Consider the following 27,494-nt stretch of genomic DNA (forward strand, 5'->3'; position numbering starts at 1 on the left):
AAGAATCTTTTGCTCCTAATATGTTCTTAGAGAAAATTTAAAATTTATCTCTTCTTCGACGACTTTGGCATGCGTTTTCACATGTGGTGGTGGAGTGAAATGTTCACCAGTGTCTATAGCCTAGTCAATTTAGTACATACAGAAGGATAAGAGTTCAGCACTCACATGTCACATGTTTATTTAGAAGATCAATCTAGTATCTGATAGCCATTGCTGGCACTGAATTAAATGTAGATGAAATTGGCGGACGCAACAGTTAAACAAGATATATACTTTCATGGTATATGGCCCTTAATTAAAAATACGTAAACTAAAGTGTATTTAAAAAATAAGAAGATAAACTGAAGTAAAACTAAAATAAAAGACCATGGACACCTACGGGTCGTCAAGGCTGGAACTATAGTGCTATTGCCATTCAGGATGACTGCAGGCTTGCAGTACCTAATACGATATGTGCATATCCATGTTTTTGAAGTCTGAACAACGGTGTCTCGTGCCATATATTATCATTGTTATTTTAGGGTCATTGGTCAACAATTTCTTCTTTAGTTATTTTAGGGCCTATTTAGCTTTTGACAGACCCAATATTTTGTGTTGGCAGACTTCAGTTCAATTTGGGGTCTGTATTTATGTTGGGCACAACATTGAGTCACGGGCAGACTCCACATCGCCAAAGCCCCCACAATCATAAATCGGAAATAACCTTTTAAATAATAAAAGTTTAACACGACAAAAGAAGCAAATTGTCGTCCGCACCAAACAGGCTAAACAGAAAAAGTCTTGACTCCTTACGACTTGCATATATATATAACAAATGCAATCTCTACGCTCTACCTGTAGTCGAACCAAATACAACTCTTCGATCTTCCTTGCTCATTTTTCTACTTGGATAAACTATTGAAAATGTTGGAATATGAAATGATGACGAGGATGAGTATCCTAATAATAATAATCTCATTATTCTTCTCCATCACTACTACTCCTACTTGTTTTGCTGATATCCGATACACTAACATTAGACCTGCAGTTAAACCTTCATCCCTCGTCTATATTGATGTTTTTGGATTCACTGAATCCGGTCGCCTTGAACTCAATGTCTCTCACATTACTTTTCCTACAAATGCATACCCCAACAATGAATTCTTCAATCTCTCTAAACTGGGATTCTTCTTGGCCCCCAACTCGTGTTTCAAATCGTGTTTAGTCCTAAGCAGTTAAAATCGATTTTCAAAACTAATCGGTGGCCGGTTGAAGAGCAATATGCGATTAATCGGTTAATCGATGATTTAATCGGATGTATATATTTGACGTTTTCAAAATATATAATAATATAATCATACCAAATATTTATAAACGGTGATCCGAGATACAACAAAAAATATTAAATTCTCATATTCACATCTAACTAGTTCAATTTTGGAGGACTACAAATATCTCAAACACAAAAATTACTTTAAATATTTAAAAGAATAAGAGGATTGAGAAACGATAATATTTATTAGAGAGATAATACAATTTGTATATTTAACTTTCGTTTTAGTTTTGTGTATTGATTGGGTTCTATTATTATTAATACGGTTTAAGAATCCAATTCGTTAATTTTACGTATTTTTTTGGATGGGGAACTGATATTTTCAATAATTTTTTTTCTGGCAAAAAATCGGTCAATTCGGTGATTAAATTGGTTCGGTGAGAAAAAATTAAAAAATCGGTAAAAACTAATCAGTTTACAAGCGATATGCGATTAATCGGCCGAGATATCCGATATTGATACCATAGATTTAACCATGTTCCTTGATAATCACACCTCGACTTGCTATCTTGACTCTTATTTCTTTAAAAAATTCTTCACCTTTGACATGATGATAAATACCTGTAGCAACTTAGATTTTGAGTCATCAGTGTCGACCCCAATGCATTTAAACTATACTTCCAGAATTGTCTTCTTTTGCCTGAGGGACAGCCTAAGGATCCCATAACTGGTCGTCCTAACTACCTATATCTACTGGAAATAATTTCTTTTTGATAATTCTTTTCATATTTTGCACCATATATCTTTCATTTACCGTGTTTTGGATTTACATTCTGCGTGATAGAAGTTCCAAAGGAAGTGTTCTTCTTCGTATACCCCATTATGTTATACTGTTTAATTTTTGCGGTATGTAAACTCTCGGGTTTTCGTCTTAAGTGGTTGACCCTATGCTCATCAAACGCATTGGTTACGTGCCTAGTTTTGTGCTTTCCGTGTTCACTTGCATTTGGTATTTGTTCATGTTTCCTCTCTATGTTTTTTTGGTTGTGATTGGTGGTCGTCGGCTGATACCACATGTAGAGAAGAATGAGGATCCCATTACGTTTCTTGTCTTCTTTTTCCGATTTATCGTTAGTATTTTCCAGCTTTATTTAACATCAATTGGCCTGAAGGGAGTATTGTGATTACCATTTGCCTCCTCCAGTACTTCCATTACTTCCATTAAAACGTTCAGAGTTGCAGAAACCCTTTTCCATTTCATAGTTTCCTGGTCCAGCCTAACATATTTATTCAGAGAATAATTAAAAGATAAACATCAAGTAGAACTACTAAAAATAGATCTTCCAAAAGGAAATGAGGATACTATGAAAAATCATAATGAAGAATACGCAAAAGAAAAGGCAGACTTTGATATAACGTAAACTAAAAACTAAGGATGTGCACGCAAAAGAAAAGGCAGATTTTGATATAAGGTAAGCTAAAAACGGGTGTCTTGGTTTGCCAGAAAACATAATTTTTTAGTTTGTTGGTAGTATTTAGCTAGGGAAATGTTATCGAAAAATTTCAGGAAAATTTATGAAAATCTTATCGGGCATTTTAGTTTTGAACCCTATTTAAAAACTTATGGAGACTTTTTGAGCTCAGCAACTTAACACAGATGAGTGAAAGACAGCGATGTTAATCTTAATCGTAACCTAGAGATAGTAATAGTTTCATGTACACAGAAAACGTTGTTGGATATTTGAATGGTAAAACTGAAACCGTATGTGTCGCTCTTGCATAAGCCAATTACTTGGGAGTTACTAGGTAGTCTGTGCATAGTGGATCAACCTAATAAATGACTGTTTAAAGAAGTCTGATGTCTGTTTGAGATGTCTCTAATAGACACAACATTTTGAAACATTTTAGTGTCCATTCAAGTTAGTGTCTCAACAGACACAATGCCAGATAGATCTCCAAGCCTTTTCAAATAGACATCACAACACTAGACTCCATCATCTTTCTTTTGCATTATTGAATCTGTAAGTTATTTTATTTTGTTTCTTTTTCAGTTATTGTTACTCTCCATCATTCTCTATTACTGTTTTCCAAGAAACAGTGGTGACTGTATCTATACTGTATCAATCTCTTTACTATCTATCTTGTGCGTGTGTACACTATCGTGGTGACGCGGTAGACTTTGCAGAAGAATCAACATATATAGATATAACTTTTCTAACAAACGTCTACATAAAATGAATACGTCAAGAGTGAAAACAAAGCAAAATACACAATGATAACATACTAGAACAAAAATAAAAAATAAATATATAAAATCGCGCACCCATATGTATATTAGGTAGAAGATGTTACAGTTTAAGGACATACCCATGTCCAAAAACACTGGACTCTCTCAACTTTAATTCGTAATGCTTGTAATGGTTGTAAAATTCCTGTAAGCCAGTAATATCCTGACTCCGATCTATACATCCACCTTCCCTCGTCTTTGCAATCTTTATCTGAAAATTTGAAGAAGCCCACAAAAATAGAAGTCTTGCAAAAATAAGACTAGAAGTGAGAGTCCCAGTCCTAAGAGACAACTCATGGGAGAAACATCTGGCAGCCCTAGTGCAGATGCAAATGATACATGCTTACCATTCAAGTATCAACGAAAAAGGATTACCTTAAGGACAGACGCCTTGTCCCTCGCAATTGGGGTCCAAGTTGCGTGCCAATGAGTAAGCATGTTCGCACACTACATGGAGTGATAAAATCTGAGATAAACTTAATTGTGATGACTATCTATTATAATAAAACAAAATGGATAGACAAAGAGTGGTGAGGATTTTGTGGAGATCTGTGTTGGATGGAGACACATGTACGGTCTAGAGCATTTTGAAACCCCTTTGAAGATAATTCTCAATGAAACTTAAAAGGTTTATTTAGTGAAGTAAATGCTCTATAAATGAATTAAGAGTTATCATGAACCTATAGTTATCTTTCAAATACACTTCTGCCCTCTAATTAATTCTCTTTGGCTTAAGACCTTAATGAGCTTTTAAGGTTGTTATTAAAAAAATCTAATCCTTATAAACCAAACCAACCATTCTCCCCCTTCTAAAATAAATGTCTCCACGTCTTTAGAATAAACAACTACATTCATCTCCTTCACTTAATTTTTGTGTAACTCCTTCATTAAAAAAATACATTGAAAGTAGTGGGCCTCTTCACCTCCTCCCTGGTTTTGTGTTTTCTCCACCTCTATAAATTGTTACTATTATTTTTGTTTGTTATGCTCCTCAAATGAAAGGAAGGTTGTGTCATCACATCAATCTGGTTTTTAACGTCGTCCCTGATCAATTTACTTTTATTTGCTATATCTTTCTCATTATTTCTACTTCATTTTGTTTGGGGTTCTCTTCATTTTCTTAGTATTAATTATAATCCTTTGTCTATTGTTTTTAGTCACAAGTGCAAATTTTTGTGTATTTTCTTAATTGCCTTGATAGCAAATTTAGTTTGTGTGCTTTACTGATGTCTGCTATTGGTGTTTGTTCAAAGGTTTTGAAAAAATGCTCTTCAATCGTCGGTGATAGCAATCATGCATCTATTCTCCCTCTCAAATCTAGCAACGTCCTTTTAAGGTTGTTATTAAAAAAATCTAATCCTTATAAACCAAACTAACCATTCTCCCCCTTCTAAAATAAATGTCTCCACGTCTTTAGAATAAACGGCTACATTCATCTCCTTCACTTAATTTTTGTGTAACTCCTTCATTAAAAAAATACATTGAAAGTAGTGGGCCTCTTCACCTTCTCCCTGGTTTTGTGTTTTCTCCACCTCTATAAATTGTTACTATTTTTTTGTTTGTTATACTCCTCAAATGAAAGGAAGGTTGTGTCATCACATCAATCTGGTTTTTAACGTCGTCCCTGATCAATTTACTTTTATTTGCTATATCTTTCTCATTATTTCTACTTCATTTTGTTTGGGGTTCTCTTCATTTTCTTAGTACTAATTATAATCCTTTGTCTATTGTTTTTAGTCGCAAGTGCAAATTGTTGTGTATTTTCTTAATTGCCTTGATAGCAAATTTAGTTTGTGTGCTTTACTGACGTCTGCTATTGGTGTTTGTTCAAAGGTTTTGAAAAAATGCTCTTCAATCGTTGGTGATAGCAATCATGCATCTATTCTCCCTCTCAAATCTAGCAACGTCTCAGGTAATCTAACAACGCCATTTTGTCCATGTTTTTTTTATGTCCGTTCAGTGCTACCAGTGAACTTTCTAATACCATAATAACCTCTTATTATATTATTAAAGCATTGGAAAAAAATATATATATATAAACGAGCCCAACTAAAAATATTTTCTCTTCCAAGCAGACATAGAGACAACTTTAAACACTCCCATATTCCTTCCTTCTTTGTCTCTCTCTTTTAAAGACTTTAAAACATTACTGTTGCAATACAAAATTGCCCCAAGGAGTGTTTTTTTTTTAATGAAAACTAAGCAATGGGTCGTTTATATATTGTGATTTGGTTGTGAATTGGTGGAAATGGATTCTTTGAAGATGCGGATACGGGCAGGAAAAGTATTGGCGCCCAGTTAGAAAGAGGTTTTCTAATTGGATCTGGGGTTTATTTATATTGTTTTCAATTGCTGCTTTACTTCTCTTTGTTGTTCATCATAATCATCAAGAGAAGATTGAACATCCCATTATAGTAAGTTTTTTTTTTAAATCCATTTTGTTGTTTGTTTTTATCTTAGTTAAAATTTATATTACTTATCACTATATATTAGAATTTGGTAAACTGAATTATTTAATTTGAGCTCATGGAAGTTTGAGTCTATTTTCTATGATGATTCATAAATATGAGTTTCTATTTAGTTTTGTTAAAGTTCAATAGCGATGACATGAGATGAATCGTGGGGGACTAAAACTCTTATTATATTCAATACAGTCTGCCTAACAAGTAACGAATGACAAATTTACAAATTTATTCTATCGCTAGACATTCTCTGAGAGTCATAGGGACAAAGGGTGAGGGATAATTAGTTTATAAGGGAATCCAATTAGATCGTTATGGTGGGCTTCTGGGTTCCATTAGTGCTTAAGCAAGGAGTGTGTTCATTTTGAGTTGTTTTATATGAACAAACAACTTTGAACAAGCTATTGTAAACAAACTGATGTGGCAGTGCAACATGGAGGTTGCACTATCAAATATCACTGCAACATGGTTGTTGCACTATCAAATTACACTATTTACCTCTGCAACATGGGTGTTGCATTATCAAATCTCACTGCAACATGTCGAATCCCACTGTTTACCTCTGCAACATGGGTGTTGCATTATCAAATCTAACTCTGCAACATGGATGTTGCACTATCAAATCTTACTATTTACCTCTACACCATGGGTGTTGCACTATCATGTTGCCCTATCATATTCATATTCACATACATGCATACATACTTAATTGCAAGGCCAATACCATTGTCCAAGTCTTCCTATCTTCGTCAATTTCTTGGAATTTTTTACAGTCATTGTTTATTGGGCGAATCTTGATTCCAATTTTAGTATTTAATTAAATTTGGTACTTGCAATAGTCTTTCATTTTTTAATTTTAATTTTAATTTTTATTAACGATACAATTATACAATTCCAATTCACGATCACGTTTGGTAAGTTTAATTTTCATTTTCATTTCATATTTTAATTTTGAATTCAGCTATTTCGATCAGTTTGAATGAAACGGTGCAAGCCTTATTTCTGGTTGCGAAATGGTTTTAGAGTGCATCGTTTAACTTGGATAACTAATAAATTAATGCATATTGTTGTGTGTTTTTTGCTTACGTACATTTCGTAAAGACCATTATAGGAATCAAAGGTTTTCGTAGATTTTTTGTTTTCGTGGTGTTCTCGACTGTTAGTAATACAATATTATTGAGAACCCGATGATGTAGTCATTGTGCTCAATCTTACTTTTATAAACCACAGTCACCGAGGTGTTAAATATACTAGGTGTGCGAGTATATTGAAAGAAATGACAACTACGTTTAGCTTTTTTGCTGCTTCTAATTCAATGGAGGTTGTACTAACACTAACCGACATTGATAGCTTTTTGAGTTTATATGTGATGTTGGATGCTTTAGTGAAAAACAAGAAAGGTTGGTGTTCTAGACACCCAACCCACCCCCTATCTCGAGTTGATATGCATTCAATTGATTTTTCTTTATTCTGACATAGTTGCATGTTGTTTTGTATATTTCTAGACTCCAATTGCAAGTGACGCTTACAAAGACAGTTGTGAAAGACTGTGCGGACTTGGTGTGTCAAGACCTCATTAGACTTCCTAATTGACTTTTGAAATTAACAACTAGAAATTAAAAGGTAAGTATGTTGGAAAGTGTTCCCGTGTCACTTTCACATATTATCTCATTCTTCGATGCTTAATTTTTAACTTTTTTTTGGGTGAAAATGTTCCATTTATCAAAGAGAAGGTGTAACAGCCAAGACACATTATGCTCCGGTTGTATGTGAGCCAATGGACATCATCCCGATCTGCAAAGTGGCTACCAAGAAATATACCAACTTCACATAATATTTTAGTCGTATGCCTTTATATAAAAAGAAGAGTTATTTTAGTAGGGATAATTAACCTGTTAATAATGGTGGAATGACTTTGTAATGTTATTAATTTTGGGGTTGAATTTTCAGGTTTCGGGTCAAAGCTTCAGTAGTCTTTTTTGCATGATAACTAACTTGAGAAGTAAACTCATGTGCTCGATGTCGTAGTCTATTTTTGTTGAAGCACTTGCTTGGCGAAGAGGCTTTGTTATCTCAGTTACCAAAAAAGTTAAGACACAATGAATCTTCATAATTATTTTAATCCATAGTCAATTTAGGAATGTTTTATATTTTGCATGTTTGCAACATTATTATGGCATGTAGTATTTTACTTTGAGTAATTAAACACATTTGAAAACATGCAAAGAAAAGAACTGGTTAAGCTAATTCAATATTTCAATGAGGTTCAGGCTACGAAGAGAAAACTGTAATTACTAGATTTTATCTCATGAAAAGTAACTCTATGGGTGTGTTTAGCAACTAGGATTAGAATATATTTTTGAAAATTAAGAATTGCCCTATTTGGTAACTTTTTCTACACTAGAATGGAAATCTCAAATCCCCAAAATCAGGGAATTGTAAGTTTCTATAAGGAGGCAGAAACTTGAGATTTACATATATTTAGAGCATCTCTAGGTGGTGGTGGTATCGCCTACAAGTTTGAGGGCGAAATTTGAAGAAAGTATTCTCAAATTTTGACCAACTCTAGGTAGTCGCAAATATCAGACGCAAATATGTATGTAGGGTCTACCACGCCCGCTATTAGTAATGTCGCACGCCATTACCACTATCGCCCCAAGTTAAAAAAAAAAAATTAAAAAAGAAAACCCACGTGACATTCCCACTGTCGCACCAAATTGAAAAAGGTAAAAAAAATAAAAAAAAAAAAAAAAAAAAAAAAAAAAAAAAACGCGACATTGGCAATAGCGCGCGACATTAGTAATGGCGCGGTGTGTTGATCAAAGTCAAAAAAAAGTTTGGGCGACATTAGGAGTGGCGCACCACATTACCACTATCGCGCCGCATCCGCATCCGAAATCCCAAATTTGCTTCCACATATACGGCTAGACAGGTGATACGACTGGATTTTGCTTCCACCTAGAGTTGGTTTTATGTGAAATTCCAAGATTTGGAAGCAAATTTGAAGAAATTTGGAGGTGATACTACCACCTAGAGATGTTTTTAGGAATTTTAACTACTTGAAATTGTAAGTATTGAAATTATATTTTCAAATCCAATTCCATAGGAAACGATAGCCTTGAAAACAACTAAACAAACTTCCTTTTATAGTCCTAATAAGGTTTTGCTTTAATCAAGTAGTTTATTCATATCTATCGTTTGGTTATGTGAGTGTGTCATTTTACTTGACAATATGGCTCACAATGTGCTCAAACTACTCAATGTAATTTTATTTTGAAGATTAGAAGATTGTCTTGAAAATCAATATTTATTATGTGCCCATCACTCAAGAAAGCGGTGATTGTTTAACATTTTTCCACGATTGATGTACTAGACAATGTTTTGTATGGTTGTATATCAAGTTATGAACAAGTTTATCAAAAAGTGTTGAAGGCATGGTAGAGGCATAGTTAGTGATTTCAGTGGAATTCTCGGAATGTACTCGGAAATTCGGAATTCCGGTTCAAGGGGAAAAATATTGAATTTCGGAATGTACTCAGAATATGGTGGAATCAAGGGCGGAATTCCGGTTTTTGGATTTGTCGGACTTCCGAATATTCCGAAATCGTGAACTATGGGTAGAGGACAACGTCCATGTCAATTTTTTTTTTTACTTAATAGACTTTCAATTGTTTTTGTTCATTTCTTTCCCAAAAATTTATGTATAATAATGATTAGGTACAATTTACATACCCCAACTATCATTCATGTTAGACTAATCAAATTATTTTGCACATATCAAATATTCAGTTCATTACAATTTAGCTTTCAGCTTTGTAACCAAAAATAAAATATTATATGCATTTAGAAAAAAGTGAAATTGCATAACTGTACCAAATCAACGTTTTATTGTAAGATAGATGGCGAAGGCTCTAACTATCAAAAGGCACAATTTTTTTTGGTATGAGACACCACCACATACGGACATCCACATAATAAACAACCACTAGCTTCAAAATGAAATGTCTACAAATTTCCACATAGGCCACACATTTGAAAATAATGACACAAACAACATAATAAGCATCTCATAACAAATCGTGCCATAGGCACGGGTGATACCTAGTAATAAATGAAGGAAGCTAGTACATACAGATTCTGGAGACAGTAGGATCTTGGTCTTGAATTTTATCAGCGGTTTCAAGTATAGATTTGATTGTGTCCCTACGAAGACGTCACATCCCGAATTTCGACAAAATCAAAAAAACAATATTTGTTTCCGACTCTTCAATTTTCGAGGTGTGATGCACTCCTATCTGTTTAATTATCCCAATAATTTAAAACCAATAAATTTTTTAAAATAAACAAAAGTCATTTTCATTACAAAAATTCACAAATATGATTAAGTTACAAATTTCCTTTAAACAACGCTTTAATTATAATTACAACTGAAAATACAAAATATTGTCTCTCAACTAAAAATCTATTGCACCTCAAAGGAAAACAAAATATATTCTGTAATGAGACGCTAACGCAAACCACAAGCAGCAATCAACCTTCTTCAACATTAATCCTGTCAAGACTTATCGACTATATTCATTTTATGAACACACCCGATAAGCAAACATGCAAATCCGGTCAACATTATAAACAATGCTGGTATGAGCAGTCCTAAAATACAAACCAAGCCTATACATACGTATACATAATCAATAAGGCATATAGTTCCTCCATCGAGGCGCCTTAATTTCCAACTAATCACGCAACAACCATACATACTATAATTAAAGCAAGTAGTTCTTCTATTGAGGCGCTTTAGTTTCCAATTCAATAATATTAAGACATTTAGTTCCTCTACCGAGGCGCCTTAGCTTCTAATTAAATCCACATCATATAATAAGAAGAACAAAAATGAAAATTACAATATACTTACACTTACGCTGGCCAAATTACAGAGTGGGTCATTTCCTGCAAAAACAATTAATTGAACCCACCCCTCTGCAAAACAATTGTGAGTAAAAATAATATACAATAAAACAAAGTACCATATAAACAAAATATATCATATACAAAATCCAATCATTCCATCAAACCAAGGAGAACAAACTCTATGACAAATTTCGCAACAATAGTCAATCATTTATTATTGTGTTATCATACACTTTGACAAATAATTATTATTATTTAGAGTTTCTTCAAGTGTCCCTAGAATAACGTCGTCTCTATGTTTTACCTAATTTCTTGTCTACCACAATCGCTCCTCTCAATCGAGCCAAACATGCACATCCACATGCCTCACTCACATAATAGACCACACTGGCATATATAGTTACCCTAAGCGGGATGTCGCATACAAAGTAACCCCCACACGGACGCCAAAACTATGTGAGTAAGCCTTTATTATGCATAAAATATCGCACGACTCGTTCTGAATTGGCGACGAGATAATCAAAGCCATCATTTGGCTACAAGGGTTCTAAGTTCCTTCAAATTCACATTCTCTTAACAAAACATATTTCATATTTATCACAAGAGTTGTGGTAGCTAGGAGCTCGGATTTTCGTTACATAACTTATTCAAATGTCGTTCATTTATATATCGTAATCATTTCACACTCTATCACGTGTCAATAAAATATATTTTACTAAAACACAACATTTGAAAATATCACCATCCGTCTCATAACCATTTTATTCTTTCACGTCCCAAATAAAATATATTGTACTAAACCACAACAATCTCTTTGAAAATATCCACAAAGACTATAATCCTCATATTAGCATTTTACATATATAATAATAGAGCGTTTACATTTATTTCTCAAAAATATTGCATTTAATAGATATTATAATATATCATATAATTTAACATAACAACAATTACAACATACCACATAATGTCACAATTGCTCCAAACATACTGCATAACATTTTTATAGCATTTCAGGAATATCATGTCACCCCGAAATCATACGTACACTTTGATTCACATTACAATGATTTCTAATTAATCCATCCAAACACCATTTAAACATCAAACACGTCTTAACAATAAATAAATTTCCCATTACAACATTTCCAATTTGTTACGTATATCACATGCTAATTGTTATGACCTAATTTCTTAACCTCCTTCCCTTCTTTTTTTTCTTTCCTCCTCCCTTATACTCGGTCCTCCGCACTCTACGCTTAACCCTTGATCTTGCTTTTCATCCATCCATCGTGCTACTCCCACGTGTCCTCTACTATGTAGTCCATACAGATCCACCGCTATACTCGATCCTCCGCACTCTACGCTTAACCCTTGATCTTGTTTTCATCCTTCCATTGTACTACTCCCATGTGTCCTCTACTACGTGGCACATACAGATCCACCGCCTAGCCAATTACTCAATATCCTCCGCTCTATGGTTTTTGCGTACTCCTCCTCTTTGGACTTCGTCCTAATAGCCCATTCATTTCTCCCGACCTATAAAGCCCAACAGGTTCTCCGGACCTATGAAGCCTATTAGGCTCAAATTAGACTGTAACAGTTGCCCCTCTTGGAGCTGGGACTATAAGTCCGCATGGGTGCCAAGAACTCGCCCTCTGTAGGAAACAGATGTGGTGCGAGGAATCTACGCTGATTTTATTCCTCTTGATCGACTTTATGATTTTTGTTTAGAGGACATGAGCTTATCATTTATGTTTTCTAGATAAGACTCCGTATCGCAAAAGGAAGAATTGCTAAATGATCATCCTTTCTAAGAAGACTACATCACAAAGCAATGAAGAAGTATTTCAACGGAAATTAGTGGACTTTAATCCCTATATACAGTACACCCCGCGACCTTTTGAGGTAAGCCCTAGCACCATGGCGGAATCAACTGCCAATGGATTTATGGACGACTCAACAGTAGTTATTTGAACTGCAGAGTATTCAGCGCAGTATAGCCAATGGAGCCCAATCCAGGCTGGTGTTGGGGTGATAGTATGTGCACCAGTGCAGTAGTCCATGCCTGGATGGAAGCTTTGGCTGTATACTACTACTAGTGTACAAAAATTATGTCATTTTGGCATATAGATCGAATATTCTACTACTAGTTAAATTGAAATCATCAACATCCAAAAGAAACTTAGGTCCGCAGACCCCCATGCCCCCAGTTCCACTGTGTCCGCGGTTCCAACTGAGCCGCTGCGGTATGCGGTATGCCAAAAGGTGGCTCGTGTGGGCATAACCTCATCCATTCTCGAACTTGCTATGGGAGAAGCTTCCTTGGCAACTATTCGCCATATTGTCCCCATTCCGCCATATTGTCCCCGAAGATCAGCCACTTACCCTTTAGTTGAGCCGGATTCTCCTATGGTCGACCCCCAAGAGAAAATTGCTGCGGATTCCCTTAACGTTACCGAAAAAACCATTGAGGAAGAATCAACTCCCGGGGCTGTAGACGATACTCTAAACGTGGAGTAATTTTACTACCACAATTTATTCATAAACTTGCTATTTATTTAGAGTTTCATATCATTAAGAGTTAAAAATTGTACTCCATTTTACAAGACAAGTTTCTTGAATTCTCGACTTTCCTCGTATCATGGAGTTTGCATCTCGACTTTCGTTGTATTTTGAATGTTGTGTATATTGATACCTAACATTGTTCAAATAATGTGTTGTACGCACCAGGAAGTGCAATTGTGAACTCACTAAAGATCTTTTAACTCAATCTACTAAGTTTAATTGAAAGAATTTTATATATAGGTCTGCGGTATCAACAATACACAACTCGCTCTGTCAACTAGTCTACTATCCAAGGGATAGGTCTGTGGTATCACCCATATCCAACTCGCTCTATCAACTATCCGAAGGTCCGTGGTATCACCCGTACCCAATTCACTCTGTCCACTAGTTGTACTATCCAAGGGATAGGTCCGCAATATCACCCATATCCAACTCACTCTGTACGTCAACTATCCGAAGGATAGGTCCGCGGTATCATCTATGCCCAATTTGCTCTATCAGCTAGTCTACTATCCAAGAGATAGGTCCGCGGTATCACCCATACTACACTGCTTTGTAAGAAGTCATTCATTTTGAATCTAGATATAACCCATATCACCCATATACAAATAGGGAATTCTTTTCCTTGTATCTGTTGGGGAACTTGTAGTATGTGGAAGCCAAACCCCACGTCCCAGTGTGGTACTCCAAATTTTGCGTTGATAGTGAGTGTCCGATATTAGTTTATCGTCTCAATTATTTCATTTTTGCTCACTACTCACTCCGTTGTATTTGGCCTCAGGTTGATTCACTGATATGAAGAGTCGTTCCCCAAAGTTGTCCCTGTTATTGGAGCATATCTGCGGACTCAGAGGCGGCCAATGTTCAGTTCCCGACTTATTACACCCTAAACTGGTGATCCCCACCTTTGTAATCCATTGCTATGCCCGCATGCCCTTTAGCTGGGCCGCACTCAATGTGTCAAGTATGCCACCGCAAACTAGTTTTGACATAATCAACACATGCAATGCCTTGTTCAGTAGGCAATGGTTCGAAATTGTTTCAACGAGTTACGTGAGATCACTATGACCATATGACTATAGGAGCATCACATGGAGCTATCCAGCACTCCAGCCCATATTTTCTTGACCAGATGACAATGTTCGAATCATACCATCTGGGGATATTTTCTAATGTTAGAGTGCGGTGAATGGTACTGATATTACAATCCACCTTTGCCCCCTAGTACCGCGGCGATTCTGTGATACAGAATGGCAGCGTACTATTTTCATATAATTGCATTTATTCATATCTTTTGCCAAATATAATGCTATCAAGTTATTCATATCAGATGACACGTATTATTCTTGTTGAATCAATTTACTTGAGAGGGACTACAACTGTTTGCCCCTAGTTGTGTTTCTAAGTTACAAGTTATGTCTAGCGTAATATCTCCTCAATTTATTTTGCATGAATTGGCGTACTATGCCAAGCCTTCAGTTTTGATTCGGACCAGCGAACCATGCCTAGTCCGGGGACAACTGCTATCTGCCCCCATCTTTGATTCTGATTGGCGTACCATGCCTAATCCGGGGACAACTAATATCTACCCCCCAACTTTGATTCGGACCGGCGCACCATGCCTCGTCCGGGGATAACTATTATTCTCCCCCGGTAAAGCATAATCTAGATAATATCATTTTTCTTATATCTCATTTGCAAGACACCATATCACTTTTCCGATAATTTTATGTTAAAAAAATGGTGGCATACTGCAACCAAATTGTTGTGATTGTCATTCTCTTGTATGTGCACATATCGTTTCTTGACTAGTACCGATTTAAAACTTTTATCATACTTTTCCTTTTGAATCAATTTGTCTTCACAATATACTTGAGCCATCTTCTACTGTAAACCTCTTTACCGCACATTGTTTGTAATTGTATCTCCTTTTGCATCAATTTGGGCTATTACTATTTGACTATAGTTGTGTTTTCAACCAGCTTGGGCAGTGTTTTGTTTACGAACTAATATTCGCTCTTCAATTTTGATTCAGACTAGCGTACCATGCCAAGTCTGGGGGCAACTATTATCTGCCCCCGAGTCTTTGATTCGGACTGGCGTACCATGCCGCGTCTAGGGACCTCCGCCCCAAGTCTTTGATTCGAACTGGCATACTATGCCACATCCAGGGACCTCCGCCCCTATATCTTTGATTCGGACTGGCGCACCATGCCAAGTCCGAGGACAACTATTATCTGCCTCCGAGTCTTTGATTCGATCGGGCGTATTTCATGCCAAGTTCGGGGCAACTATTATCTGCCCCGAAGTCTTTGATTCGATTGGCGTATTTCATGCCGGCGTTCGGGGACCTCCGCCCCAAGTCTTTGATTCAATCAAGCGTACTAAGCCACATCCGGGGACCTCCGCCTATATATTTTGATTCGGATCGGCGCCATGCCAAGTCCGGGGACAACTATTATCCGCCTCGAAGTCTTTGATTCGACTGCATACTATGCTACATCCGGGGACCTCCCTATATCTTTGATTCGGACTGGCGCACCATGCCAAGTCCGGGGACAACTATTATCTGCCCCCGAGTCTTTGATTCGGACTGGCGTACCATGCCATATCCAGGGATCTCCGCCCCTATATCTTTGATTCGGACTGGTGCATCATGCCAAGTCCGGGGACAACTATTATCTGCCCCCTTTTCTTTTGGAGAACAAGTAAAAAGATTTATGTTATGAAAAAGAAAATACCATTTTCATTACATATCATTTACAAAACACTATATCAATTGCATTATTTGATTCTGATCATTTTACCAGTTTCTTCTTCCATGATAGATTCTGCTAACAATGTTCCCACATCAATGAGTTCCACTTCATTACCCTCGATCAAATTAACCATTTGTACCTCTTCCACAGTTAGATTTGGTCCGCGGATGAGACTTATTTGCGGACATCCCTATCTGTAATTGATATGATTTCTCTTGGGGTTTAGAACTTCTGCCCCACCATTTCTCTTCACCATATATATCTTTCACTGTAGTGAAATAACTTGCTTGTGCTGCGGACTTGTCCCATTTAATATCGTACCTCCCATTTCGTTGTGGGAGATCTCACCACTTTGTAGTAAGTAGATGGGACGACTTCTATTGCACTGAATACTGGAGCGTGGACTCTACTACGACAACTGTGGTCACCACGATAACTGGGCCTACAAACACTAGCAATTCTATCCCCCTAGGGGTTCAATCATAATTTTGTTAAAGCCAAATAAATTACTTTTAACATTTCTTAAGGCCAAGGTCTATGCATGCATTTCATCTAGGGCACTACGAACCAATAAATCCACTAAGCTATTACAATCAATTAAAATTTGTTTGGTAGGATAGTTACCTACTAGGAGAGTTATTACCACCACCGCTTCATCATCATGGGTAAGGTGACCTTCTCCCCATTTTTCTTACTAGTCCGCAATGATATAGTCCTCCCATCATATGTACTTCTCCAACTTATTTTAGGGTATGACTCATGGCCGATATCCCTTCCTCACTTCGATTATAGACATATCGCTGCATTTCACTCCATTGACGCACTCCATTTCTAATCGCTATATATTACAAGCGGTTTTCTAGTCCGTATTCTACCTCCATATCTTCTCGTTGAACCTCGGCCGACATAGTCTCTCGTCCTCCACCGTCCCCAATCACGCAAAATTGAATGTGTTGGAGGTGGTGCACCGGATCCTCCTTTCCATCAAATATGTCGAACTAAGGTGAACAAAGTTTTTGGGTACCTCCACCGCTCTCACCACCGCTACTACTAGGTTATGTCTCAACCCCGCTACTGTCTGGTTTGCCGCTCCCCGACTCTTTTTCTCTCTCTAGCATGTGTTGTACTTGCTGCTTTTCCTCTCTTCTCATCTTCGTCACTCCCTTCACTTCTCTAAACCTTTCATTTTCTTCTATCAAACAAACCTCCATCTCTTTCATTCTTTCCACCACCGTCAGATCTATTTCTCCTCCTACCGATTTTGTCTGGACTACCCTCTCTCCTCCGTCTGCCGCCACAACCTCCATCTTCGTTTCTCTTCTTGTTTTCCTTTCGGTGATGTCTAACCTTCTCCTACCTCTGCTGTTTCAACCTCGTGGTCGTGGGTTCAGTCCCCACGGACGGCGCCAATGTTATGACCTAATTTCTTAACCTCCTTCCCTTCTCTTTTTTCTTTCCTCCTCCCTTATACTCGGTCCTTCGCACTCTACGCTTAACCCTTGATCTTGCTTTTCATCCATCCATCGTGCTACTCCCACGTGTCCTCTACTATGTAGTCCATACGATCCACCACCGTATTTCGATCCTCCGCCTTCTCTACGCTTAACCCTTGATCTTGTTTTCATCCTTCCATTGTACTACTCCTACGTGTCCTCTACTACGTGGCACATACAGATCCACCGCCTAGCCAATTACTCAATATCCTCCGCTCTATGGTTTTTGCGTACTCCTCCTCTTTGGACTTCGTCCTAATAGCCCATTCATTCCTCCGGACCTACAAAGCCTATCAGGTTCTCCGGACCTATGAAGCCTATTAGGTTCAAATTAGACCGTAACACTAATAAAATCTATAAGTACTTATACTCATACGAAACCGACACTTGATATATATATTGTAATTCATCTGAAAATCTTTAATTTATTATATATGGAAGAAGTTGACAATGACCAGGTGGCAAAACTTGGAACTTGCAGAACAGGCGAAACTATTTTTTGGCACCTCAGACCTATGTTTCGTGACCGAAGATGAGTTTGTCTATTGTCAGTAAGTAATAACTTTACTCGTTTACTTCACAGTATACGATCCGAAGAAGAAGATACTACGTACTTGAAAAGCTTGAATCTGACAAGTAGCATTTTGCGACAGCAACATTGGCTCGTGCACGCTGCTCCAAACCTCCATGGCCAAAAATCATTGGAAGCGCCTTATGTACAAGATTTAATGCCCGCTTTGCATGGTTTGAGCCAAGTGAGAGCCACAATTCTCCGAGCATCAAGGTTGTTGATGCTTCCAGAAGATCCAAGTTTAGGGATTGGCAGAATGAAAGGCTTGCTAATGCATAGGATATTCCTAAGACAGCATAAAGTTCATCGTGAATTTCTGTCAATTTTGTAGGAGAGATGGGTAGTCTGTAAATTATGGCTAGTTGTGTTGCCTTTTTCTTGGGGTCAACTTTTTCTGGTTACTTGGGTGTCTCCTAGTCAATTGGTGAATTTATTCATGGTTGGGCACTTCGGTCGTTTTACCGCATCAGGGAAATTGACTTTGGAGCCTTTTGCAATATTGTGGGGCTTATTGATGGAGCGTAACAAGCGACACTTTGATGGAGTTTCTATGACAAAGGAGGATATTATCTTATTCATCAAGGCTTCTCTGTTTCAACGGTCCAAGTACTATAGATATTGGCCCATTGAGCATTTTGTGGTTCAATATATTTTGTTGAGTTTTGTATTGGGTCTATTCCTCCTTTTTTTTTGGTCATTTTTTTTTCTTTTCCTATTGTATTGATAGGCTCCCTCTGCCTAATTTTGTTTCTGTTAACCAAAATTTCACTTTACCAAGAAAAAAAAGAGTTCAATCAATTTCAGACTACCTATGGATTGTTTTAATATCTTTCTCATATTTAGGACCTTCCATCTCTATGGCTCATATCATGCATGATCATTACTTGATTTCTTTGTCATACTTGTAACCTTGCATTTCTCCTGCTCATACAGAATTGAAGGATTACAATCAATACAACCATTAGTGGCAGTGGACGTGGACTTGGACTTGGACGGGACAGGGAGCTGCCCCAGGTGAAGAAGTAAGGTGTTAGCTATCCGTACATGGCCTGACAAGAGGAGGTCCAAGGAGTCGTGTTGTGTCACTACCATTCCATCTATAAGCCTTCAGAGCTTCCTGATGATATAGTAAGTGTAGGGGAGTAATATCCTCATTAAGTTATCACGCACGCGTGAAGCATAAGCGAACTCAGGACATCGACCTCCAAGACCGACCTGTGAGCAGCTCCCTTGTGAAGACACACGCGCGCAGCATAGGTGAACCCAAGACATCGACCTCCAAGACCAATCAGGAGCAGCTCCTTTCATGTAGGTGGTAATGCAACAAGAATGTCTCAAGATTTAACACACGGCCGAGACGAGCGCACGCTCAAATAAGGTCACCATCAGGGGTAATCATTACCAAAATCTTACTTGTACTTCCCACAACCGGGAAATAGGGACTACCGCTACCAACTCCCAATCAAGACACGACTTATACTACAACCACCTAACACTCATTCATTAATCTCCCACCTTACATCGCAGTGCAAGAGACACACGTGTCATTAGGATTGGCACTTCCGCAAGCCTATAAATACCACCTACTTGAACTACGTGAGACCTGATTCCTCTCTCCCTAAAAAGAAAGACCAAGAGAGGATACATAGGCAGCTCGCTCATTAGCGAACTCGGTCTCTCCAGAAAATCTCAACCCCTTTCCCTTTTTTCACAAAATCTAAAGAGAAACCAAAACGCCCCTTTACATTGGCGCCGTCTGTGGTTTCGATTACTTGAGAAATCACATTAACTCCACTCAAAAACCTACAATTCTCAAGCCCACGAAGCATGGTCAGCCTCGAAGCTCAAGTTCAAAACCTTGCAGACCAGCTGGGTTTAACAAACGAGAGCATTTCCTTGCTTAGGCAAGAAAATGCTGCTTTACGGGCCCAAGTAGACGCTTACCAACAGCAACCAGTCGGTAACGTTGCTGAAAACAGCATCAACGAGGTTAATCAATAGATTAACGAATTATCACACAGATAGGCCGAGTGCGGAAAAGGATCGACCCAAATTGTTCAAAAGATGCTCAAGACATACCGCTGGCGTCCGCTCGCAAGGCCGAGGTTCTCAATAAACCCTCTCTCAAGATTTTATCCATACGCTTTCCAATGTATGATGGCGTTACATGCCCCGGTCGACGCGGGTTTGGTACATTCAAAGTCTAGCCCTCTACAGTTCTCCTTAGTTTGATCATCTTCACCGCCGACTATTTCCTCGCCCCAAGGATGGCGACTTTGATTGGTTCTTCTCTTGAACCCGATTCTATTAAAACTTTTGAACAAATTTTATCGACCGTTTGCTAGCCAATACGTGCCGCACGTATGAAAGAAGGCAGATCTTGATTCGTTGTTCCAGCTATCATTCAGGGAAGATGAAACCATTCGCCAATTCTTAGGACGGTTCAAGGCTGAACTGTTATGTATGGAAAGCGGACTGAAAGAGTCTTTTGCCACACTGGCATTTTCTAACGCCTGTCGAGTGCGTAATACCGACCTCTCGGATCATCGATGAAAGAGCACCCGAAAACGCCGTCCGAATCAGATACTGGTCGACAAGTATATCAAACTGCAAGAAAGTTTGAAGTCCAGTGGTTTAGCCGAGAACCAGGAGGTGGCAGCGATCTCTGATCATACCCCGCGTGCCAAAAAACGATCCAGGTCGCTTGCACCAAAGGCAAGTATCCGACAGGATAACAACAGAGAGTTCGCTGTCTTGACACGCTCCCCTAGTTACATACTGGACAAGATCCAAATGAGCCTCATACTTCGCCCGGATGTAGGGCAGCCAATAGATCGACGACAAGCCATACACGGCATTCCACAAAGCAAAATGCCATGAAACCAATGCGTCTTTGCTTAAGCACTATCTCCGGACCTCGTCGGTTTGGTCATATTAAATAAAGATACACCAACATTCCCGACGGTGATTTAAGCCATAAGCTCATGGCTCGCCGAGTCGCTGATGGAACTCCACCTGCGCCACCATCAAGAGTTTCAAGCTCGCCCCCACACGAGAGGACGCCCCAGACCCGTTCGCCATCGAAGCGAAGACAACTCCGAATCATGACAATGCTAGAACAATTCACATGATTACTTTCCCCGATGATTCGATCCACCTCATCCGAGAGAAAAGACGCCGTGTCGGCGCTCTTCAGAAGTGTATCATTTTACTTCCCAGGCAGCACACGCTCCGCGCAGCTCAGGTCGCCATTCAGGAGATATCATTTTCATAGAGGCCGACCTCAACAAGGTCTGCCTTCCTCACAACGACGACCGTCGCCCACAAGATAAGATTAGCGACCGACAAAAGCGTCTTGATCGAATTCGGAGTTCGTGCGACATTTTATTCTATCACACCGTTCAAGAAATGAGTTTACCCAAGTCAGTTCTAATAGATCCGATTGCTCCCCTTTATGGGTTCAATGGCTCCAGGGCCAACCCTGTCGGTGACATCATCCTTCCAGTATCAGTAGGATCTAAAGAGGACAAAGTCAGCTGCAATACACGCTTTAGCATCCTGGACATCAAGTCGTCCTATAATGCCATACTAGGACGATGATGGATCCACCAAATGCAAGTTGTACCGTCAACATTGCATCAAGTTCTCCATTTCCCAGGCCCCAGAGGAATGATGAAGCTGAGAAGCAATCAACTGGAAGCATATCATTGTAACCAAATCTTGTCAGCAGGTAGGATTGACAGTGGACCAATCCACACAAGCAACGAGCCCACCAGTTATACCATGGCCAAAGACCTGATTGCCGAGGTCAACGCCAACGCATCAAAACAAAGACCGGGGGCTCCAAGAAGAAGATGCACGATCGTCGTATCCACCTTAAGTCTACCCAACCATTGTCGCCTCCATCGTGACGGATTTCGGTCGCGCGTTGGTGCCAATAATAACCACGCCCCCAGAGGTCACCTCCACTATTGTTGCCTCACCAGTTAGCATTCCAAAAGCCTCACCGCCATGTGTCGCACAGCAAATCTCAATTCCGACAGTCACTCCAGCCCCTGTTCTCGTCACCACAGATACCGATCCAGCTCGGGCGACTACTTTCACTCTCCCTCAGATCGCTAAAGTATCACCACACGAAGAAGCGTCACCACCCAAAGCAACACTTCAGCAGGTCGACAGAGAGCGAGTGAACTTAGGAACTGATGATGATCCCAAGTTTGTATATGTAGGGGCTAATCTTGACCCTACACTCAAGGCCCAACTTGTAAACTTTTTGGCCATGAATAAAGATGTTTTTGCTTGGTCGTACATCGATGTACCCGGAATAGATCCCAACGTAGCATGTCATAGATTAAATGTAAACCCCAATGCTAGACCAGTTCGCCAACGACCTAGCCGCTTATCCCTGCGGTTTCAAAAAGCCATTAACGACGAGGTCGACAAACTCAAACAGGTCGGTTTCATCAGAAAGGTCGATTATCCAGACTGGATCGCGAACATTGTTGCCGCCCCCAAAAAAAATGGCACAAGTTAAGCTTATGTGTCTATTTCACGAATGTCAATCAGGAAACCCCAAAAGATAGTTTTCCCCTACCTCGTATTGACCGACTTGTCGACCAGACCTGTGGGCATGAACTTCTCTCCTTCATGGACGCGTACAACGGATATAACCAAATCCCACTCGCCTAAGAAGATCAAGAGAAGACCTCATTCATTACCGAGCAAGGAATTTATTGTTACAACGTCCTCCCGTTTGGCCTTAAGAACGCCGGAGCAATATATCAGCGTCTAGTAACTGACATGTTCCAGGACATGTTAGGTGAGACCATGGAGGTTTACATCGACGACATGGTCGTCAAAAGCAAGAAATCAGGCGACCACATCACTCACCTTGAGCAAGCGTTCTCCAGGTTGCGCTGCACTCAGATGAAGTTGAACCCAGAGAAATGCCTCTTTGGAGCGTCCTCTGGTAAATTTCTCGGATATCAGGTGTCACAGTGTGGAATTGAAGCAAATCCAGACCAAATCCGAGAGTTCTTAGACATGCCTGATCCACAGACAAAGAAGCAGATACAGAAGTTGTCAGGCATGGTCGCTGCACTTAACCGTTTCATATCCAGGGCGTCAGACAAATGTCGCCCATTCTTACAACTCCTCAAAAAAGGCGAGAAGTTCTCATGGAACGATCAATGCCACCAAGCATTCGCCACTCTTAAAGAATAGCTCACCATGCCTCCTGTCTTAGCCAAACCAATAGATGGAGAAACACTGGGGCTATACCTGTCAATATCAGACTTCGCCATTAGCTCAGTTCTCTTCAAAGAGGAGAACAACTCAGAAAAGCCGATCTACTTTACAAGTAAGACACTCATGCCAACTGAGAAGAATTATTCTTTCCTTGAAAGAGTCGTACTTGCTTTGTTGTATTCGGCAAGAAAATTCAGGCCATACTTTCAAGCACATCCGATCAAAGTATCTGACCGACCTCCCCTTGAGAAAAATCCTCCACAAAGAAAACAAGACTACTCAGATGGCGATGGGTCAAGAGCTCGGTGAACACCACATGGAGTTTGTATCTCGACCTCTCGGAAAGGTCAAGTCGTCACCGATTTCCTAGCAGATTTCCACGTTTACCCACACCGAACCCGAGGAGATGGAGCTCATGACGCCAAGGAACGTGTCAAACCAATCTGGTCTCACTTTGTAGATGGCTCTAGCAACCACCGAGGAGTGGCATCGGGTCGCCTTAGTGTCCCCCGAAAGGATTATGGTCGAAAAATCGGTTCGACTCGACTTCACATCTTCCAACAACGGCAGGCGAATCTGGCGTTGATCATGGGCCTTCATATGCGTTGCTACATTCGATCGGTGCAAGAACTTCAAGTCTTTAGTGACTTCGCAATCGGTCGCTTCGCCCGGATTGCTAAAGAGTACACTACTCATGAAGGTAACCTTTCAAGATATCTTGGTGTCGCTCATCATTTATTGTCTTCTTTTAAGAAATCTACCGTACATCATTTTTTTTGCGTGATGAGAACCGCCACGCAGACGATCTAGCTTATTTAGCCACTCAAACACCGAAGTCGCCGCTCCACGACAACTCCTCATTGAGGTAGTCGATCGACCGCATACCGGTCGAAAGCATGCCCTAGTTATAACCGATCTGTTCCTCTCTCCAAGATCGGTTGAGCGGCACTGGATGCAGCCCATCATGGACTACATCCACCATGGCACGCCCCTGCAGAACGTGCAAAAGCCGCATAAATCCAATATCAAGCACGCCGTTATTACATATTGCACAATAAGTTGTTCAGAAAATCTGTTGGTGGACCGCACTTGCGATGCATTACTCGAGAGCAGGGCCAATTGATATTTGCCGAAATCCATGAAGGAGAATGCGGAAACCATGCCGGAGGTCGCTCTTTAGCCCACAAGGCAATTTCCCAAGGCTACTTTTGGCCCCGTATGCAGATCGATGCCAAAGCATACGTCCTAAAGTGCTTAAAATGTCAAACATTCGCCATTAACATCATTCAAACATCACCAAGGAAATGATCAATATAGCAAGCCCATGGCCATTTCACATGTGGGGTATGGACATCATGGGACCATTCGTCCCCCAAAAGAGCACTGGTTTTCGATTCGTCTTAGCTGTAACAGACTATTTCACTAAGTGGGTCGAGGCCATTCCTTTAGCACATGTCAAAGAATCACATGTCCGAAACTTCATCTGGACTCACATCATCACCAGATTTGGTTTGCCACATACACTAGTGATGGACAATGGACCCCAATTCAAAGGCAGAACAGTTAAAGAATTTCTAGCCAAGTGGAAGATAGTTCATGCATTTTCTACTCCACAATACGCCCAGAGTAATGGTCAAGTAGAAGCCGGCAACAAGGCCATCTTAGAAAATTTGAAGAAAAAGATTGAAAGGAACAAGAGCCAATGGCCAAATCAGTTGGAGAACATTTTGTGGGCTCATCGCACCACGTACTTCGGTCGATAAAGCGAATCTCCGTTCTCCTTGTGTTATGGTATCGGAAGTCGCCATCCCCACCGAAATGCCGATCACTACACTTCGGTCCGAGCTCGTCGAGATGGGACACAATGATTCTGTTTTAGCACGAGAGGTCGATTTGCTAGAAGAACGGCATGACTTAGCCGCCATCAGAGTCGCATCTTATCAGCAAACCCTGAAGAACTCCTACAATAAATGGGTGCATCCTCGATCTTTCCAGCCTAGCGATCTAGTGCTAAAAAAGACGCAAGACGACTCCAAGTTAGCCCCTACATGGGAAGGCCCATACATCGTAGAACGTGTTGTAGGCAATGGAGTATACTAGATAAAAACTCAAGAAGGGAAATTGTTACCTCGCCCATGGAATACTTATCTGCTAAAAAGATTTTATCAATAAAACCATTGTTGTTGTATATTCTGTTTTTCAAGCACTGTAAATTTAAGGTTAAATTTTTATGTTACCTAGTATAAGGTATTCCATTTACTTGCATCAAAAAGTCCTACAGCTCGCATCAGACGCACGACCAGTATACTTACTTGATCCAACACGCTTAGCGCACCATACGCTCTCATAAGCATGAACGCTCTCCAGCGAAGCGCATGCTCTCCTGAGCTTCTGTGGGCTCCATAGCCTCTCCAATTCTTGTCACGCCGAGGACCTATATTTCTAGGATTGACTAAACGAGAACGCCTTCTCCGAAAGCGCATGCTACTTGAGCTTACACAGTGCTCCATAGCCTCTCCAATTCTTGTCACGCGTCGAGGACCTATATTTCTAGGATTGACTAAACGAGAACGCCTCTCGCGAGCGCGACGGCTCTACGAGCTTACGTGCTCCATAGCCTCTCCAATTCTTGTCACGCCGAGGACCTATATTTCTAGGATCGACTAACGAGAACGCTTCTCCTCGGCGAAAGCAGATCGCTCTCTGGAGCTTACAGCTCCATAGCCTCTCCAATTCTTGTCACGCCGGGACCTATATTTCTAGGATCGACTAAACGAACGCTCTCATGGCGCACAGCTCTCTCGAGCTTACATGCTCCATAGCCTCTCCATTCTTGTCACGCCGAGGACCTATATTTCTAGGATCGACTAAACAAGAACGCTTCTCTCATGAAAGACAAACTCTGGAGCTTACAGGGCTCCATAGCCTCCAATTTTGTCACGTCGAGGACTATATTTCTAGGATCGACTAAACGAGAACGCTTCTCGGTGTGAGCAGACGGCTCTCTGGCTCGCAGCTCTACAACTCCCCTAGAGCCTCGTTAGCTGACGATCCTATACCCTAGAGTCGACTATATCTGGCGTTCTCCATGAGCTTCACGCTTATACAGCCCACACGCTCGATCGATCGACTAGAGCATTCTTTTGAGTCTTACTTCTAAGACTCGATAATCGCACTTAAGAAGAACTCTTAGTTCTAGACTCGGGGTATCTAGCATACTCCTAACGCCTCTTCTCTTATAACATGATAAACAAGAAAGACATCGCTAATCACGCAAATCATGTTTCTAAACTAAATCTCAAGCTCCTCGGTTATTGCAAGCCACATGCATAATAAAGGTGACGCTTTATACACAAGTAAGGCACCATGCATTCGAGCCTAACCAAGAAAGCAATATGTGACCAACCGCCATTAACATACATCCACCGATCTGTTGGGATTACCCGAAGAAAATCCAGATCGGTGTCTATTACAATTTAACAAAGTATCGAACTCACACTTCGTGGAAACCCGTTCTCAGGATTAAAAGGCGAATAACCAGCAAGCCTCAAGACACGCTCTATTGTTAACTCTCATATAAGAGTGTTGATGCTTCCAGAAGATCCAAGTTTAGGGATTGGCAGAATGAAAGGCTTGCTAATGCATAGGATATTCCTAAGACAGCATAAAGTTCATCGTGAATTTCTGTCAATTTTTGTAGGAGATGGGTAGTCTGTAAATTATGGCTAGTTGTGTTGCCTTTTCTTGGGGTCAACTTTTTTCTGGTTACTTGGGTGTCTCTAGTCAATTGGTGAATTTATTCATGGTTGGGCACTTCGGTCGTTTACCGCATCGGAAATTGACTTTGGAGCCTTTGCAATATTGTGGGGCTTATTGATGGAGCGTAACAAGCGACACTTTGATGGAGTTTCTATGACAAAAAGGAGGATATTATCTTATTCATCAAG

The 27,494-nt window shown here is 39.8% G+C and overlaps 1 long non-coding RNA gene across 1 annotated transcript; it reads right to left on the reverse strand.

Annotated features, from left to right (window-relative positions):
• Positions 1–3,539: 3,539 nt before the first annotated feature.
• On the reverse strand, positions 3,540–18,590 carry LOC147479213 (uncharacterized). The gene is made up of 3 exons (XR_015205665.1): positions 18,344–18,590; positions 3,915–3,986; positions 3,540–3,750 (listed from the first exon to the last, which is right to left on the reverse strand). It is a non-coding gene; the product is annotated as an uncharacterized LOC147479213 (long non-coding RNA).
• Between the last annotated feature and the right edge of the window lie 8,904 nt (positions 18,591–27,494).

Source organism: Coptis chinensis, chromosome 8 (assembly GCF_015680905.1).
Source record: "Coptis chinensis isolate HL-2020 chromosome 8, ASM1568090v1, whole genome shotgun sequence".
Lineage (NCBI taxonomy): Eukaryota > Viridiplantae > Streptophyta > Magnoliopsida > Ranunculales > Ranunculaceae > Coptis > Coptis chinensis.